Source organism: Camelus bactrianus, chromosome 11 (genome assembly GCF_048773025.1).
Source record: "Camelus bactrianus isolate YW-2024 breed Bactrian camel chromosome 11, ASM4877302v1, whole genome shotgun sequence".
NCBI classification, from domain to species: Eukaryota; Metazoa; Chordata; class Mammalia; order Artiodactyla; family Camelidae; genus Camelus; species Camelus bactrianus.
In genome coordinates, this window is record NC_133549.1 from 33,906,126 (window position 1) to 33,927,089 (window position 20,964).

The following is a 20,964-nucleotide window of genomic DNA, read 5'->3' on the forward strand; positions in this document are numbered from 1 at the left end:
GTTACCAAATATGTAAACTGGCAATGATGAGACCCTGATTTGCACAGTCACTGTTAGGATTAGAGATAATGTATCTTGCACATTTGGTGCTGGAGGTATTCAATCTGGCAGTTATCACAAACATGATTCCTTATATTCCAACCCTGTAGCCAAATAGAACAAGGGGTCTCAAACTCCAGGAAGCTGAGTACCTGGAAGTCACACTATTGATACAACTTAATCCATCCACATAATATTTTTACTGGCAAAAAACAAAGGAAGAAAGGAAAGAAGGATGGGAGGGAGGGAGGGAAATTCATATCGTACGAATGTAGCTCTCTATATCTCAAAAATAATGCATTAGCTTATGTGACAAAATAATAACAGTGGGTACATCTTGGGTATTCATTGGGCATCTCTTTCATCCTTTCTGTAAGTTGAAATTCCCCCCCCCAAGTTGAAAAACATCAGTAAACATTAGTAATTCACAAGATGTTTTTCAGAAACCCCATTTCCATGATTATAGCTTAACATTTGCAATTTATTTGTTATAGAAAAACAGATTTGAATTGAAGGGAGAGGGGAACACTGAAGCAAAAAACCTAAAGCTAGTTCAAGTCCTACCTCACATCCCCTCAAAATGTTGTCCACGATAATAGTGAGCAAGCCTTTCCATTTTGCAAGTCAAACATTAAGTATACTAAGCAGTTGCCATGAAAAATACTTATTAACTTAATATCTTTTCATTCTTTTCCAGGAAGAATGAGAAAGATCCCTGGCTGGCGTTGCAGCCATTTAAGAAAGCATAGCAGTCTTGCTTTTGCCTGCCCTGAGCCCTCACACCAGGGTGTGCTTCACAGTTACTGAAGTGAGGGAAAGGCTGTGGAGGTCACCTGGCTTGACAAATGAGGAGGATATCTAGGGTAGGGGGAGGGCTGGTAACATCTCTGTTCCACTCTTCAGAAGCATCCTGTCCCTCCTGACATACCAGTAAACTACGATCAGGCAGTGAGGCTTTTGCTTGTCTCTGACTATATTGAACATTTCACAGAAGTCAGCTGCTAAATGCTTTCATAGATTATTACACACTTTGTACTCACAATAATCCCTGAGATAGCTACTGTTATCCGTGTTTTAGAATTGAGGAAACTGAGGCTCAGGTAGCTACAAGAACTTGCTCCAGGTCACCTGGGTTTTAAGGGGCAGAAACAAGACTGCAATTAGGTCGATCTGATCCCAAACCTCTCCACTTCCTCAGTGACAGACGTAGACCTGAGATGCCACCTGTCTTCTTTTGCTGTAATGCTGCTTGCATCTTCCAGTGAATATAAAATGCCACCTGCATTGTGTTTCAACTCTGCCACTCATATCTATCCAGATCAGTAAATTAATAGATGGGATCCAGATTGACATCTTATAAACAAGAAAATTCAAAGAAATTAAGCAGCCTAGCAGCAGTAGGAAGCAGTGGGAAACAGAACCCAAGTCTCTGTTACTACTAGAGTCATTCTCAAACTTGCCAGGGACTCTGGTTTATTTTGTAATATTAATAAATGTTTACTGAGTTCCAGACAGTGGTTCTAGGAGGTTTCTCATGCCTTATTTCATTTAATATCACCATTTTGCAGACAGAGGAGCTTGATGAACCCGTCTAAGGTGACACAGATAATAAACACTGAAGCCAAAGGTCAGACCCTGGACTGCCTCCATGCAACTCCCTGCCCTCCGTTCTAGGTGATTATGAGCATTCATCTCTGCAGATGAGATCATTTCATTTGTACTGCTATTCCACACATGTATATTATTACCATAATTTTGAAATAACTGTTTCCTTAGTAGACTGTAAAGTTTTATAATACCCAGAGCTGGTGAAACTGCAGGACACAGACTTTCTCATATACTGTGGGTGAAAGTGGTAGCCACTGCAACCTCTTTGGAAGTGGGTTGGCACTGTCTAATACAGTTGCAACAAAGGAAACTGACGCAGCAGTTACCCTGCTAGGAATTTATCCTATGGGATTATTGGTAGCAACAACCAGAGCTCCACGTGCAAGGAAGTATATTGTGGCATTGTTCATAGTAGCAAAACCTGGCAGCAACCAGAATGCTAAGCAAAGGGGAACTGGTTACAAAAAGGATGGTCACTTCGCACAAAGGAATACAATGTAGCCCTGAAAAAGAAGGGGTAGATGGGCTAAAGAGAGATTTCCAAGATGTGTTACTAAGGAGAAAATGCAAGTTCCTCAACAATATTGCAGTATGATTAAATTTGTATAAAACCAAAAAGTATAAAACATTTCTGGAATATTATATAAGTAATTAAATATTAACACTGATTACACCCTGGAAATTGAGATGGGGCAGGAAACTTTTTCTTTTATGACCTTTTCTGTTGTTTGAATATTTGAAATACAATTTTATTGAGGTGTATGTAGTGTTTGAAATTATTTTCCTATGAATATGTGTTATTTTTTATTAACTAACAATAAAATAATTATTTCTTTCTTCAAGTAGTAATTCTTAACAACACTTAGCACAAAAACAGTATTCTATTTTTAAAGCAAAAATTCATCTGGAAAAATGAAAGAGAAACATGCTGGATAATGTATTGTCCAGAGTGGCCTTTTTTTCATCCTTAATGACCTCAATAGAGACAATTAAATAATTAACACATTAAGTTGCCGGCAGTCATGTTGATATGGTTACAATCTACTCATTTGACAATCATGGGTAAGTATTAAGCAACCTATTGACATTAGCCATAACATATCAACTGTTATCTAGGTGTTAATAATAACAGTTATCATTTCTTGAGTATTACTCTATACCAAGCTATCTTGAGAACATAATATTTCTCATTTAATCCTTACTACCATCTTATTAGGTGGTAGTGTTTATGCCCATTTTACAGATAAGAAAACTAAGGCTGAAAGATGTTCAGCCACTCACCAGCTAGTAAGTGGAGGAACTGCAAATCTAACCCTAGTCTGTATTACTTCTAGGATAAAGCTTTTAACTGCTCCACATGACGGCTTGGTGTTTCCTGGTGCAATGGGGCTTTAGAGACCAGAAGTTCCTCTAGTAAGCACTGGCTGGTTTGACCCTCTCTTCTGCCTCCAGTACCTCATCCTTTGTTTTCCCTTTTCTCTACAAGACCTGGCTTCTCTTTTCCATCCCCCTGAGGTGAGCTTTTCCTGTTTGTTGTCTCCTCTCTCACAGCTACAGCCTAATCTTTTACTTGAACTCCATGGAATCCCTGCAGGTGTTTTAAAATAATTTTAGAATAAAATCCTCTGCTAGCTTCACAAAGCATTGCCTCTGAAAACCCGGGAGAGGCAGCGGCTGAAGGATGCTGTTTAAAAATAATATGGTTACTCATGGTACTGGATGCACATCTGAATTTGAAGGAGACAGTCAGGGAACTTTAGCTGAGGAAAAGTGAGGACATGACCCACGAGGTTCTTTTCTGCCTAACAACTCACAGAGAACTTCCCTCATTGGCTGCAGGAAAAGGCTTAGCCTCCATCTCTCTGGTCGTCGATCTATCAGCCAGGCCCCTGTGACCCGCACAGAGGTTGTGCTATAATCAAAATAACAGTTGGTTGGGAGTAAGAAAATCTGGGTTCTGGACCATTAGGTGTATCCAGTGTTCCTGAACAGAAAAGCAGTTATCCCAAAACAGGAGTGACACCAACATCTTTGCCTCCGCCAAAAGCATTAGTGCCCCAAGCCCAGGTGACTTGAGCTCTGCCCTTCGACCCTTGCTCAGTCCCTGGCCACAAACCAACTGTGGATTGAGTTAGAATCCTAGCAGGCTCAGAGTAGGGTAGGGCAGGGTTACCTTGGCCTGGCTTCTAGAAAAGGGAAATTTTGAGCTGTGCGTTGAAGGAGCCAGAAAATGGCTTTATCTTCTTTGCTATTACCAACAGCAAGCAACGCAGCAGGGTACAATACGGGCGGGCAGGGAGTTATAAAACAAGTTACAGCTGAATTTTCTTGGTGGGGGGATGGGAAGTGATGGAGGCACGAAATGAATGTGGGAGAAATGTCAGCTGGTGGCTAATTGCATGATTTAAGTTCCATAGGGCTCGGCACCCCCGTGGAGACCCAGCTCCTATACTGCTTTTTAATCCCTGGGGAATGTCACTGTCATTCAGAGGCTGGTAGTGTGACTCAGCCCTGGCCAAGCAAAACAGCACTTCTTGGAGGCAGGGGATTCCTTTTTCCGGCCCCTCCCCCCAGTCGCCTCCTCCGTCTTCTCTTATCACCAGGGCTGTCTGTCTGTCAGGCCAGTTGGTCATGAGGGAATAAACATCTCGGGCTGTTTGCCCACCAGCTCAGGGGTCAGGTGACCATTATGGAAGGCAACACCAGAGGCCTTTGCATGCCAGCGTGACGCCAGGAAAAGTGAGAGCCTGTGATGTGCTGACCTCACTAAGTGGGCACCCATGCAGCTGGCCTGGGGTGGATAGACCAGTGCCACTCCCTGATGTGGCACCTTTGGTCCTCCCAGGGCCACCCAATGAAGGACGCCCTGCCCAGCCCCCTCTCAGCATAGTCTGGAGGCAGAATAGCTGGATTAGTAACACAGCCCCGTGATCTGTTGGCTGCATGACGTTAGGCTACTTTATCTCTCGGAACCTCAGTGTTCCCATCTGAAACATGGGAATAACAGTGCCACCATCATAAGGTTATTGGCACTTAGGAAGTTGGTAAAAGGTACAAACTTTCAGCTTGAAGATGAGTAGTTCTGTGGATCCAGTGTAAAGCATGGTGACCATAGTTGACAATACTGTGTTGTATAATTGACATTTGCTGAGAGTAGAGTTTACGTGATCTCACACATACACAAAAGATAACTATGTGAGGTAATGGTGTGTTCATTTACCGGATAGGGGAACTCTTTCACAATGTATATATATGTATATTGATCAAATCACCATGATACATTCGAAATATCATATAATTTTTCACCCCCTCCACTCTTGGGCATGCTGTTCTTACTGAATTCAAGTTTTCTGAGCTGTCTGGTATTGTGTTACAAAGTAAGTCATTTATACCTCAAGAAAGCTGATTAAAAAAATATATGTAAAGCACTTCAATCAGTGTCACCTGGCATATGATTAAGGCTCAGCAAGCTGTTGTTAGCTGTTTTTAATATTGTGATTACAGGACTTCCCATTGGAGAGTCAGTAATCATAATACGTAGACTTCTCTTGGAAAAGGGAAGGGGCTCTGAGTCGGGATGTCTGTCACCTTCTGCGTGTAAAAGTCCTAGAGTGAAAAGATGTAACTGTAAGAACCGTCTGGGAGGTAAACAGGGAAAAGAGCGTGTTGTCAGAAAACACTGGATAAGAGACTCACAGACCTGAGTTGGGGTCACGGTTCTGCCCTGCCAGCCTCATGAACTTGGACTTGCTTTGTGAGCTCTCTGCCCTCAGTTTGCTAGTTTGTGAGACTGAACACAAGGCTGGCCCAGAGTCACCTCTCAGTCCAAGTGGCTGGAATGATGACCTGCTTGGTAGCACAACAGCAGGCAGCTCAGAAAACTGGAATCCAGTTGAAAGCAGGATTCCCGAGAGAGTGTAGGGGTGAAAAGTGAAAAGTGTGTTTGGGTCTGGCTTGGGGAGGTGACAGTTCGTTGGGGATGGAGATTTCTGGGGGACTGCCTGTTCCTTGGAATGTTTCCCCCAGGAACTTGAGTTCTGATGATTTAAAGAATCCCAAAGAAGGCCTGCTAGGATTGGGGAGGGGTAGGGTTTTAACATATGTCTGCTTCACTCTCCTCTCCTTTCCCCAAGGAAGGGTAAATACGCATGTTTAGAATGTCTAAAGGAGTGTTGTGGGTTGAATTGTGTTCCCTGAAAAGATCTGTTGAAGCCCTAACCCCGGGCACCTGTGAATGTGACCTTATTTGGAAATAGGATTTTTGCGGACGGAATCAAGTTAAGATGCAGTCATTAGAGTGGGCCCTACTCCAGTATGACTGGTGTCTTACAAGAAGAGGGAAATTTAGACAAGGATTACACAGGGAGAGCGCCGTGTGACGACAGAGGCAGAGATTGGCATGATGCAGCTGCAAGTCTCAGAACACCAAAGATTGGCAGCCACCACCAGAAGCTGGGAGACGCAAGGGAGGATTCTCCCCAGAGGCTCAGATGGCCCTGCTCACACCCGGATTGCTGACTTCTGGCCTCCAGAACTGTGGCAGGATAAACCGTTGTTTTAAGTGACCTAGCTTCTGGTGCTTTGTTACAGCAGCCCGAGGAAAGTAACACAAGGAGCAACGGGACTGGGGGAGAGGGAGGAGCTGAGGGGTTTTGTTCCCTTGGTCCGAGAGCCCAGGAAAGCAGGTGAAGGGGTGCACAGCCAGAGAGGACTCAGGGGGACCCCCCCAACCTGTGAGGGCTTGAGCTCAATCCAATCCCAAGGCCACCAAGGAAGGCAAGGTGTTTGAAGCCAGTGAGAAGAGGAGGCAGGGGAGGAGCCAGGAGACAAGAATCATGGTCCAAGAAGGAAGGACTCAGACATCCAGAAACTTTCACAGCCTCCTCCTGGTCCATCCTCCAGGCTCAGCTCCTTTCACCCTTAAGTCTGGCCAGGCTGGTCTAATCCTTTCCCTGGAAAACACCACACACATTACCCCCTCACCTCTCCCCACCCCGTGCCCCTTCTTGTCTGCCCTTTTCCCTCTGCGCCCTGCCTGACTGAGCCCACTGCCACCCCAGGAGCACCCTCTAGCCCAGGAATGCCTCCCTTCTTGGAGAGCATATTGCTAGTCTGCACATCTCACTTGACGGATAATCATGTCCTCCCTGGTAAACTGTGAGTGTTTTGTATTTGATAATGTGATCCTTTTTTGGCTGTTTCGTGGTTTAATTTTTCTTGGGTCATACCTTGCTCTCCTGACTATCAGGAATGCCTGGGCTGGAGGGACTGGGCGTGCCTCCCCTCATAGCCCTTTCATCCTCAAGCAAGGAGATCTGCCAACAGCAGAGTGTGTGTTTCTTTGATTCAGCACAAGAAGGCTGGCTATGAAGATCTGGAAGTCTGGAGTGGTTCTGAGTTCTGCTATTGGCTTGTTCACAGCGGTATCAGTAGGGACATGGCCTTTAATATCAGACTCTTGTCACTTAGTAGCTATGTGACCTCGGGTAAGTTACCTAATGTCTGTGTGCCTCAATTTCCTCACCTCTAAAATGAGGTTCATAGGTTGAGAGAGTCACAACGCTGCGTGTTTGGCACATAGTATGCCTTCACAACTCATCTGTGGAATGAATAATTTATGGAAATGCTTGGCACCATGCCTGCCAAGGTTCCCTAGGAAGCAGGCTCTGAGACAGAGATGGTTTCTTAGGGGCTGCTCGTGGGACCAATGCATGTGGAAGGGAAGAGAAGGGAGCAGGGTTGGGCAGGAAGTTAAGTTAGGCTGTGACAAAGTCTCAGTGGAGACCTCAGCCAACCCCTTGGAAATTCTGAGGCTGGAGTGACCCATCCTAAGTGGCAAATGGGTGCCTCTCCCACTCATCCTAACAAAATCCTTGTTACTTTTCTTTGGCTCTGCCGGGTGCCTGTGCCTATTCATGAACTAATCTACAGCTCACCCTTGGTGCCAGATGCCACATCAGCTCCACATGAAGCAGGTATATTGAAATTTGGAGAAGACGGGAGGGGTAGAGCCCAGTGGTAGAGCACATGCTTAGCATTCGGGAGGTCCTGGGTTCAATCCCCAGTACCTCCATTAAAAAAAAAAACAACAACATCCAACAAAAACGTTCAGTCTATAGTACTTTCATTCCCCTAAGACGCAGTGGGGAGGGAAAAACAATCTCAAAGATGAGGGTAGTAATATCAATGTAGATTAAGGGTATGTGAAATGGCAAGATTACTGGATAGAGCTCCAAACAAAAGATACCATTATCCATCTAGCACAGCCAGTTTCCTATAGACTGCCAACCTCAGATGTCTTCAAAAATCTTTTGAGCCGGCCACAACCATCCTGACTAATCCGAGGTGAAGGATATAGCCACACTGCTGAATGTTTTAAAACCCAGGATTGACTCTCAAATAAGTCTACAGCTGATTCCCTATGAATTAGACCCTCTCCGAAAAACAAAAAAACACCCACCTTCCCCGCTAAAAACCATCCAACCCTCTCCCTACAAGAAAAGAAAATTGGAGAGCCTGTGACTCCCCCAGTGGAAAATCTGAGGGTGCCAGGAATGGATGGATGCTGGACCACAAAAGCCTGACCAACGTCTGTTCTTTAACCAAGGATGTTAACACAGGAGCCGCACACTGAAAATGAAGGACATGATGATGTAGAATGCAGCATGCATTGCGGGGTGTCTGACACAGAGGAAGGTTCTAAAAAAATAATCTGTTGAAAAAAATTAAATAAATATTCCAAGTAAATAGGGGGCAAAAAACATCTGCTGAGTGATCCTCAAGTTGAGTTTTAATTCTTAGTCCCAGAGAGGCTTCTGAGCTGTTGGATGTTGTGTGTCCTGATCTGGATGGTGGATTCATGGATGTATTCACATAGAAATTCAACAAGCTCTCCACTTATGATTTGTGTCTCTTTCTGTATACATGTGTTATATTTGAATGAAAAATTTCCTTAGAGAGTAAAAGAAAAAAACCTCACACAGTCTACAACATAGATAATAAGATATATTCTTTCTTCATGTTTTAGTCTTTTCTTTCTGTCCATAATCTTGGACAGGTTACAAACTCTCCATTGCTGGGTGTTCATACCCTGAAGAACAATTTCATCCAGGATGATTTTTGTAATTACTGAGTGTCCCTACAACCTTCACCTCAGACCTCTGACGGTTAAGATTTAGGTGCTTAAGGGTGTGTCATGAAGATCATTACTAAAGCAATAGTGTTTTAAATGTTTCCTATTAAGCTTTAAGGATTCAGGGGGAGGGTATAGCTCAGGGGCAGAGTGTATGCCTAGCATGCACAATGTCCTGGGTTCAATCCCCAGTACCTCCATCAAAGATAAATAAATAAAAGTCGAATTACTTCTCCCCCAAAATAAAAATAAGTAAGTAATCTTAAAAAGCTTTAAGGATTTAGATAACTAATATTTTGTTGTTGCTGAGCTGGTTAAAAATAAGTGGTAGATACCATGACAGTCCACTCCTAAATAACAAATATTCACAAAGAACAAGGATATTCTACTCTTTAACCACAGTATCATTAAGACAACCAAGAAATATAATGTATATGTTGATACAATAATACATAATTTTTGGTTCATATACAAGTTTTTCCAACTGTCTAAATAATGTCTTTTATGCTTGCTTTTTGGTCTAAATACAAGATTCAACCAAATTTTATGCGTTGTCTTTTGTGATTTTTTTTTTTTTTTTTTGGCAGGGGGAGATAATTAGGGGTTTTTTTAAATTGCATTTATTCATTTTTTTGGAGGAGGTACCGGGGATTGAACCTAGGACCATCACACTTACTAAGCATGCGCTCTACCATTTGAGCTATATATACCCTCCCTGACTATGCATTGTATTTGTTTGTTTTTCTCCTTAGTCTGCTTTATCCTGGGAGTTTCCACACCTTTTTTTTTTTTTTTTTGGCATTCTTGACATTGACATTTTTAAAGAGTCCAGCTGAATTGATTTGTAGAATTCATATTCTATATTCTGAATTTATCTTATCATTTTCTCATTGCTAGATTTAGGTTAAGACTTTTTAGCAAGAAGACTACATGTGTGATGTTGTGTATTTTCCATTCCTCGCATGAGAAGGCCCATTTTGCTGGCTTGTTCCATTACTAAGTTGTCTCCACTGGTTAAAGGAGAAAGTGTCTCTTTCCCATTGTAATGAGAACTCATCTTTGGGCTGAAACTTTGAGGCTATAAGTGTCTTCACCAATAGTCATTCACCCAATAGTTTTAGCATCCACTGAAGATCCTTGCCAGAACCTGTTATAAATGAAGGTTTTCTAATTAAATCAATCCTTCTACCTTTATTGGTTGATTTCTTTTGTAAAGAACATACCCTGCTTTCTCCTGTCTCCTTTCCCTCTTCTTTCTCTCTCCCCTTCTCCTCCCCTCTTTTCTTCTCTCTTTCCCTCCATGCCCCCTCCTTTCTCTTTCAACTGTGTGTGTGTGATATACACATATTTTTATTTCCCTTTCTTTCATAAAATTTATTTAAGGAACATCATCTACTTTTTGACAAACTGTCTCTTTTGCCTCTTTTTAATATGGGATTTTCAGTCTCTTTTCCCCCTCAGTTTTAAGTCCTCTTCATATGTTAGGGAAATTATATCTTTATCTCTGATCTAGGTGTCAAATATTTCCTCCTGGGTTATTGTCTTTTGATTTCATTATAGTCTTTGCCCTGCTAGTGTTGCTTTATTTTTATGGACAGAAATTTATCAATCTTCTTTTGCTGTTGCTGTATCTGGGTTTTGAGACAGAGTTAGAAAAGTTCCCCCACACTAAGGTTATCTTTTAAATTCTGTTTTCTTCTAGTAGCTGTATGATTTTATTTTTTTACACTTAGACCTCTGATCCATGGAGTTTATTCTGGTGTACAGCATAAAGCATAGGTCCAATTTTATCCTTCTCGAAATGGCCATCCAGTTGCTCCAACATCACTTACTGAAAGAACACAGCTTTTCCTCAGTGAGTTGAGATATTAGCTTTATCATATGCTAAATTTCCTTATGAACTTAGGTCTATTCCTGAACTTTCTATTTTATTCTAATAGAATGTGTATTAATTTATCAATTTTAATTATAGATCTTTTATGAGATCATTTATTATTCAACAAGCCTAGTCTCTTCCCACCACTCTTTTGGGAGGTTTTTAAATCTATTCTTTTAAAAAAAAATGTGTTTGTTTATTATTATTTTATTTGGGGGTAGGAGGTAATAGAGTTTTTATTTATGTTTTAATGGAGGTATTTGGGATCGAACCCAGACCTCGTGCTTGCTAGGCACGCACTCTGCCACTGAGTTATACCCGCCCCCCTTAAATCTGTTCTTGCATGTTTATTTTTCTACATGATTTCCAGAGTCACCTCACCTAGAAAAATATGTGGTATTTTTGTTAGGATCATATTGAAATTATATATTAACTTGAGGAGAATTGGATCTTTATGATGTTGAGTGCTCCTGTCAAAGAGCACTTGCTTTGTTCAAGTTTCCTTGTATGTCTTTTGGGAGCATTTTAAAGTTTTCCTCAGAGAGGTTTTGATGATTTTAGTGGTAGCATATAAGACACTTGACACTCCAGCAGATCAAAGCAGAACTTTTATTACAGAAAAAGTGATACCAGAAGAGAGGACAGAGCCAAGAAAATCGCCACATTGACACCAGCTGCCAGTCTCGTAGCCCAGAGGCACAAGAGACCTGGAGCCAGATGGATAACCAGCCAAGGCAGAAAGTGCACCCCTCCTGAGGCTGGACACCGCCCTCCTGATGCCTGGGCTTTAACGACCTAGGGATTCGTACTTACTCACATCGGTGGCTACTTTTGAGCCAAATAAACTGCCTGTTATGAACTCTGTTTTCTTGTTTATGACCGCGTAACTCATTTTCTAGATTCCTAGTGCCACAATATTAGGTTAAAAAGTCCCTAACAGATTATGTTAGAATTTCCACATAGTTCACACGTGGTTATTGTTAGTTTATTCTTTAATATTTTATGCTTTTTTTGTTTCTATAGTCAATAGGGGTTTCTCTTTCCTTATCTCCTGTAACTGGTTATTATTTACATAAATATAAATATATTTGCGTATTTATGTAATATTTTGCCATCTAAAGTTGTGCATTTATATGTATATCTCACAGAGTCATTTGGTTGTGTTAGTTTTATCATTAAAACTTTTGAGTTTTCCAACTATACTATCATCTTGTCTACAAATAGAGACAGTTTTATTTTTTCATTTTCAATTCTTATGCCTCTAATAGTTTTCCCTTGTCTGGTTGCACTGATTAATATCTTCTATGTCAGCAACAACATGGATGGCCTTGGGAGGATATTATGCTCAGTAAAATAAGTCAGAGAAAGACAAATACTATATGATATCATTTATACGTGGAGTCTAAAAAATAAAATAAAAATAAAAAATAAAACAAACTAGTAAATATAACAAAAAAGAAAGAGACTCACAGATATAGAGAACAGACTAGTGGTTACAAGTGGAGAGAGGGGAGCAGGGGAGTGACAAGATTGGGATAGGAAAATAAGGGGTACAAACTACTACATATAAAATAAATAAGCTACAGGATACGTTGTACAGCATAGAGAATACAGCCAATATTTTACAAGAACCATAAATGGAGTATAACCTTTAAAAATTTTGAATCACTATGTTGTATGCGTGAAACTTATATAATACTGTAAATCAACTATGCCTTAATAAAAAAAATATATATAATCTATCTATCTCCAATATCCTGTTAAATAATAGTGGGCATAACAGGCATCCTTGCCTTGTTCCTGACCTCATGTATTTATCCATTAAATAAGATGCTGACTTTAGGAATGAGTTATAAATTCCCCATATACACATTTATTATATAATATACATATATATTTATTATGTTAAAATTAATTCATTAATTCCTGTTTTTATTTAATGTTCTGCTCATAAATGGATATTTACTTTTGTCAAAGATTTGCAATATCTATATACATACTCATTTTTTTCACAAATTTATTATTATGCTGAATTATATTAATGAATAATATCAAACCATCCTTTTGTTCCTGGAATAAATCCCACTTAATCATGGTGTATTGTTTTTAATGTTCTCTTAGAATATCTGTTTGCTAACACTTTATTTGGGATTTTTGCCTAAATCTTTTTTTTAATTTGGATTCTTTTTTATTGAAGTATAGTCAGTTTACAATGTCGTGTCAATTTTTGGTGTACAGTGTAATGTTTCAGTCATACATATATATACATATATTTGTTTTCATATTCTTTTTCATTATAGGTTACTGTAAGATGTTGAATACAGTTCCCAGTACTATACAGTAGGTATGATTCTTTATAGGTAAAAATTATCTATACATTTTCCTTTTGTGTGTTTATTGCATTTTGGTATCAATGTTAAATTTACTTCAGAAGAAGAGTTTGGAAGTTTTCTTTCTTTTTCTATGCTCTAACGTTAGGATTATCTGGTCTCTGAAGGATTGGAAAAAATCACGTAAGTTAAATACTTCATGTATGTGTGTCTGTTGTGGGGGGATAGATCTTTGATAACTTTCTGTTTCTTCTGTGGAACTGCTTCTCAAATAAGTGGACTGAGGACACCCAGGGATCCCTATAAGCCTTTCAGGGTGACTGCAAAATCTTATTTTACAACTAAATATTTGCGTGAGGTTAAATTTTCTTTATATTCTTCAAACCAAACATATAGGAAGAGATTAAATGCAGAAGCAAACATGAGGATCCAGCTGTCTTTGTTAAGCCAAACAGTAAAGAGATTTGCAAAAATGTAAAATAATACCATTATTCTCACTAAATTTTTTTGTGGAAAATATAGTTGTTTTTCATAAAGTAGTGTTATTTGTGTTAACACATAATGGGCTTGTTTCTTAAATATTATTTCAATGTTCTCATTTTTAATATCTAATATGATAATAGTAATAAACATCACCCACATAAACAAAAGCTCTTGGGTGTCTGCAAATTTTTTTAAGAGTATAAAAAAAAGTATCCTGAAGCCAGTAATAATACAAACCTGCTATTTTATGGGAATCGTATTGTTTAACTTTTCTATCTTTATTGTGGACAATTTTGATAAATTATATTTTCTACGAAATTATGGATTTCATCTATATCTTCAAGTCTTTTCACAAAGAGTTGTGCAAAACGAACTCATTTTAAAAATTTTCTTCTTCTTTATGGTTATATTGTTGTCATTTTTTTGTTGTTTATTTTGCTTTGCTCTTTTGTCTTTATTAGGTTAACTAGACATTTATGTATTTTGTAGCTTTTTCAAAGAACCAGCATTTGGAATGTTTACTATTTCTGCTGTCTTTCCACTTTTTAAACTCATTAATTTCTCCTTTAATAGTTGCACTTTTGATGTGCTGGACTAAGCCCACTGTAGCCTATTAAAAGTAGTTTACATTCACATGGGCAGTCAGCAGTGTACATCAGTGGTCTTGCCCTCAGAACTTTGTTAATTCTCCCATCATCTGTCATAAAGTAGTCCAAAGGGACTTGGACAAGCTGGACATTCTACGGGATATCACAATAGTCCTCTATTTTGATAGTATCACATTAATAATAGTAGATGAGCAAGAAATATGTTAAGATATTTAAACTTACAAAGATTCAGGGATCTGCCACATTAGTGAATTAATAAGGATCCAGTGGTCTGGGGCCTTCCAGGACATTGCCTCCAAACAGACAGATTATTGCATCTTGCATCATCCACCACCAGAAAGGAAACACAACACTTGCTTGACCTCTTTGGGTTCGGGAGGCAGCATATTTATTTCACACTTGGGATACTGCTTGACCCATCTGTCAAGTGACTCAGAAGCCTGCCAGCTTTGACTGAGGCACCAACTAGGAATGGATTCTGCAGTGGTGCCAGTCACCCTGATGCTTGGGCCACGTGACACAGAAGACTCTGTGGTGCTAGAAGGGTTTTTGGGAGGAGAAGATGCTGTGTAGAATTCACAACAAGTCCCAGTAGAAGAATCACAGTGTATACACCTGAGTTCTAGAACAAGCCATGACATGTACAGCAGAGAATTATATACACATGAAAAATAGCTGTGGCCTGGTAGAGACAGACTCTCTGATGTTGCTGATCATGGAATATCAAGTGTCTATGTGGCCAGGAACGCTGTATTATATTTCTATTGATGTGTAACAAATTACCTCAAAGGTAACAGCTTAGCACGTCACAAGGCCAAATCCAGGTGTTGACCAGGCTGAACACTTATCTGGAGGCTCTAGGTAAGAATCTGCTTCCAACCTCATTCAGGTTGTTGGCCAAATTCAGTTCCTTGTGGTTGTAGGACTGCTCTTGTTGGCTGTCAACTGAGGGTCTTTCTCAGCTCCTTAAGGCTTCTGCATTCCTTCTAACATGGTCCCCATAATCCTCAAGCCAGTAATAGTACACCTAATTATTCTCCCACTTCAAAAAGGAACCCTCCTAAAATAGAGAAACAAGTTTATACTGTATAGCACAGGGAACTATATTCGATTCCTTGTAGTAGCTTATGGTGAAAAAGAATATGAAAACAAATATATGTATATTCATGTATGACTGAAGCATTGTGCTGTACACCAGAAATTGACACAACATTGTAAACTGACTATTCTTCAATAAAAAAAAAAAATACAAAAAAAAAAAAAAAGGAACCCTCCTATACTGTTGTTGGGAATGAAAATTGGTGCAGCCACTACAGTTGACAGTATGGAGGTTCCTTAAAAAACTAAATATAGGGTTCCCATATGATCCAGCAATCCCACTCCTGGGTGTATATCTGGAGAAAACTATAATTCGAAAAGACACACGCACCCCAATGTTCACAGCAGCACTATTTACAATAGCCAAGACATGGAAACAACCTAAATGTCCATCGACGGATGACTGGATAAAGAAGATGTGGTATATATATACCATGGAATACTACTCAGCCATAAAAAATAAAATAATGCCATTTGCAGCAACATGGATGGAACTGGAGATCATCGTTCTAAGTGAAGTAAACCAGAAAAAGAAAGAAAAATGCCATATATCACTTACATGTGAAATGAACTTACCTACAAAACAGAAACAGACTCACAGACATAGAGAACAGATTTATGGTTGTCAGGGGTTAAAGCGGGTGGGAAGGGGTAAATTGGGAATTCAAAAATTGCACCTCTTGGGGAGTGACAGAAATGTTAGCTATCTTGATTGTGGTAGTGGTTTCATTGGTGTATTCATCTACCAAAATTCATCAAATTGTACATCTGAAATATGTGTAGTTTACTGTACAGGAATCATACTACAATAAAGGTGTTAAAAAAAAAAAAGGAAAGGATACAAACCAGATATAGATCACAGATATAGAAAACAAACTGTGGTTACCAGAGTGAGGAAGGAAAGGGGAGGGAGAGATGGATTAACAGATACACACTACTATATATAAAATAGATAAACAACAAGGACCTACTTACTGTGCAGCACAGGGAATTCTATTCAATTTCTTGTAATGAGCTGTAATGGAAAAGAAACTGAAAATATATGTATGTATATGTGCAATGAAAAGAAAAAAAGAAATGAGCTATCAAGCCATGAAAGACATGGAAGAAAATTAAAAGACATATTACTAAATGAAAGAAGCCAGTCTAAAAAGGTTTCCAGGGCTTTGGGGAGAGGGAGGGAGGGAGGAATGAATAGATGGAGCACAAGGGATTTTCAGGGAGATGAAATTATTCTGGATGATAGTATAGTGGTGGCTATATGTCATTATGCATTTGTCAAAACCCATAGAATGTACAACATCAAGAGTAAACCCTAACGTAAACTATGGACTTTGGTTGATAATAATGTATCCATGTTGGTTCATGGATTGTATCAAATATGCCACACTGATGAGGGATGTTGAGGGTAGGGGAGTATATATGCGTGGGCGGGGAGGGCTATGTGCAAACTCTGTATTTTCTGCTCAATTTTGTTGTGAACCTGAAACTACTCTAAAAAATAAAGCCTTACTAAAACAAAAAGTCACATTGAAAGATTTAAATATATATATATAAAAGATTTTCAAAAAAAAGAAAGAAAATATACATATGCATATGTATAACTGAATCACTTTGCTGCACATTGTAAATCAGCTACACATCCATAAAAGAAATGGTAAATAATAACAATAATAATAATGATTCTTCTCCCACTTCAAATCTCTGACTTGACTTCCTATTTTGCTACCAGCCAGAGAAAGCTTGCCACTTTGAAAGGCTTGTGTGATTAGATCAGGCCTGCCTGGCTAATCTTCTTATCTTAAGGTTAAATGTGCCAGATAACATAACAATCACAGCAAGGATTGCTCATCATATTCACAAGTTCTGAGGATTTAGGACATTTGTTGGGGGAGCCATTGTAGAAATGGTCCCTACCATAGCCGCCCATCATGACCTGGACTATCTTAGACCTACTAAGTCATAAGCTCAGGTAGCTCCACCAGCAATCCATTGCACGATGGAAGCAGGATGTCAGGTTTGGGCATGAGCAACACCAGAGCACACAAGTAAGCCACACCAGCAGGTGGCTGAGATCCCTCGTCATCCATCACTGCTCTACCAGTGCCTCTCCCTCAGCTCATTTCTATGTTCACAAGGGAGTTTTTTATGACCAGCTGACAGGAGGAAAAGGCCTCAGAGATGGGTCATTTGGCACATGCAGCTAAAAATGAACTGCTGTCCATGCAGCTCCACTCTGGTGTAGCACTATAAGAGGGCTGAGAGGAAATCCTCCCAATGGGGAGAGCTTTGAGTGGTATACTTGGTCATCCACTTTGTGTAGAAACAGAAGTAGCCCAGGAGAAGAATATGCATAGATTCAGGGGCAGTGGGGAGTGACTTGGCTGATTTGACAGGGTCCTGAAAAGAGTTAGGATCGGAATATCAGGCACAAGGAAGTATAGGGTAGAGGCAGATGGGTGGAGCTATGGAAGTGGGCATAAAGTGTAGAGATCATTGTGTCACATGTAAGTGCTCACCAGAAAGCATTCACATGGAAGAGGCACTAAACATCCAGGTACCCAGAATTACTTAGCCAGTTAGTATCAGTCAGCCTCTGTCATCAGCCACCCTGGTACTATCTCAAAGAGTGTTTCAATGAAATATCTAGAGTGCCATGAATGGAAGTCATTTACGAACTCAACAGCACAGGCTCCTAATCATTAAGGCTGATCTAGCTACCGTGTTGCTGAATATCCCACCTGACAACAACAGAGCCCAAACCTGAGTCCCTGACACAGCACCATCTCTCAAAAAGAACAATCACTGCAGGCAAATCATCTTTTGTGGGGACATTATTCTACCTACCATAGATGATGTGTATTGGTTTCAGCTTTAAGACCAATTCCAGCAGCAGGGTCTGTACTTTGTCTCACCAACATTCCTCTTGTAAATTTTTACCCCAGAGAAACCACTAGAAACTTGGAGGAGCTGTTCCATGATGGGATAAGTTTGTTATACAAAGCAAGTGGAACTGAGAGAGACAAGGGGTGGGCTGTGATGGTTGCTATGTACACCACCCACATCTCCCTTTCAGGACCAAGTCATGCATTCCCTAACCTGCCAAGATGTTGCCTTCTGATGGCTCACAATTGATTCCCTTTCTGGAAATTTCCCTTAACTAAAAGAAGTGTCCTGCCCTGGAGAACCCCATATTCAACAAATGAAGGATGCAGGAGTAAAGTCCTGGCCCCCTTGACTTAGTGTGGAGCGTCTCTGAAAGGCCACACAAATTCCAGAGTTTCCTATAGGATCAGAAGGATGAGGCCTCTGTGGCAAGCACACTGAAGTTTAACTTCCCCTCAGTACAATCCTGCTTCTCTCACTCCTCACAGATGTTGTTCCTGAGCGCACTCCTCCTGTACACAAATCTCAGTCTTAGAGTCTTCTCTTCGGGAAACCCAAATGAGCATTTCTGCCTTTGATTTCTGTAGACGCTATGTAGAAAAACACAGCCAAAGGGAATCATCTGGTTTTTCAAAAAAAAATTATTGAGGATATTATTCTTTACATAACTTAGTGCCATCATAAAAAAATTACTTTTCTAAATTAGTGCAAGGAAAAACATGCACTGTATCTCCACAATAATAGCTTTGCAACTTACAATACTTCCATTTTCACCATGGCTACCAGGAAGCTCACAGCCTGTCTGAGCAATCACAGCAACAGTTAGCACATTGGCTTTAATTCCTACTCAATAGTATCTATTTTTAAGTGATGTTATAATGCTTTTATTTTAAGCTACCTCAAGCACTTTATTAAAAGTAGCAGGGTGTATATAATCTAAACACAACAACCCACAACTAGCACCTTTAGGGTAAAACCAGCACATTCTCACTGCTCTTAACAATCTGAATGGTATAACTCTCGTGGTTAGAAAATTGGTTCCTTCTGTTTATTAGGAAGCTGAGCTTAAGCAGTTACCTTACCTCTCTGGTTTAGTTTCTGACCTAAAAAAGGTCCTACCTATAGGAGTACTGTGAAGATCAATGAAATAACATTTATAAAGTGAGCACATAGATTCTCAGTTATTGAAAGCTGTCAAAACCAGCACCAGCACCAGCACCAGCACCAGCACCAGCACTGTTGTCATCATCAACATCACCGCCACAAGGACAGAGGAGGCATGAACACTGCTGTTTTAGGCCCCTTTGGCTGAAGGAATGGCGAACAAGACTTTGATCATATTACCACGGAATGAAAATAGTTTGGGGGCTCCAAATCCTACAGTATCTGAACCCACGATATCCCTGAATTTCCAAGTTCTATCAAAGGGGCATGGATGGCTCGTGTCTGGTGGCCATAATGGTTTGGCAGATGGTAACTTGGTGGCCATTCAACTCACACTAGTCTTCTTTTTTTGTTTTGTTTTTTTGGGGAGAGGGTAATTAGGTTTATTTATTTATTTATTTTTAATGGAGGTACTGGGGATTGAACCCAGGGCCTCGTGCAAACTAGGCATGTACTTTACACTGACCTATACCCTCCCCGCCTGAACTCCCGCTAGTCTTCTTGAAGTGACTTGACCTTAACTGGCAGCTGTTCTTCTCACTTGCCCCCTGCGCTGTGCTCCCACAGCAACCAGCACTTCCCCCATCACCACCCTGCCTTGTAATTGCCTCTTGCTGGCTACATTCCGCAGGAAGCTGTGAGCTGTTGTGTGAAGGCAAACATTTCTGTCTTTCCTTTGTACCCCCTGGATCTAACATGGACCCTGACAATACAGGAGAAGCTAATTAAATATTTGCTCAATAAATACATGAATAATGCCCCCCAGGTCTTTTTACCATCATACTTAACAAGGGAAAAAGAACTAAGTGAATTAGGAAACATTATTAGCATGTAGCAATTACCAACAACAATCATGAACATTATATGGGGACTTAGGAAAATAATTATGTGAGAATGCTAAGATGGACAAGTTAAGTTCCTTTTGGCCTCACCCGGAAAATGGGGCTATTAATATCTACTACATGGGCTTGTTGTGATGACTAAATAAGACAAAATGGGTAAGATATTTAGCATAGTGCCTATTATGAATGTGTGTTTGGTAAATGATATTTTGTTGTCATTATCATTTACAGTAATAGTAAGTGAAAGAAAAAACTAGAATGCAAATAATTCTTTTAGGCTGATTTTGACTAATAAAACAACAATTTTAACCATTTCTTTTAATGTAGCAAAATAATTATTTTTTCTATAATTTCAAAAGTTTTGTGATTAAAAGTGACCAGGGTTTATCACCAGCTCCCTGAACCTCATTAATAAAGTAAAAATAAGTATTATGTCCTCCTTACTTTATAAGGTTTCAATGACTTAAATGAATTTCCAAATATGAAGGTGCCTTGAATATAGTCACATACCTTTTTCAGTTCTTTCTCTCTTACCTTAATTTCCCTCTCTGGCGTCCTCATGAAGGATGTACTGGCCATGAGTCAGACCCTGAAAAGAAGGGAGAGTCAGTAATTCAAGTGAAAATCTGTGTATGGCTGGCCATGACTTCAGGAATCAGGGTGCCAGGCTGGAGGGGATCTAATGAGCACCACCAGGGGAAAGGGGACCCACAAAAAGAAACTTGGAACATCTGGGAAGTGGAGACAAATCCCCCATGCTGGGTCCTGGGTTTGGAAGGGCTCCAGAAAAATGCTATCAAGAATCAGGAATTTAATTTTTAAAAATGCCAAAGGAAGACAGCCTCAGATCCTCACCAGGCCCTGTCTGTGGCATTTCTTCACAAAACTAGCTCTAGCT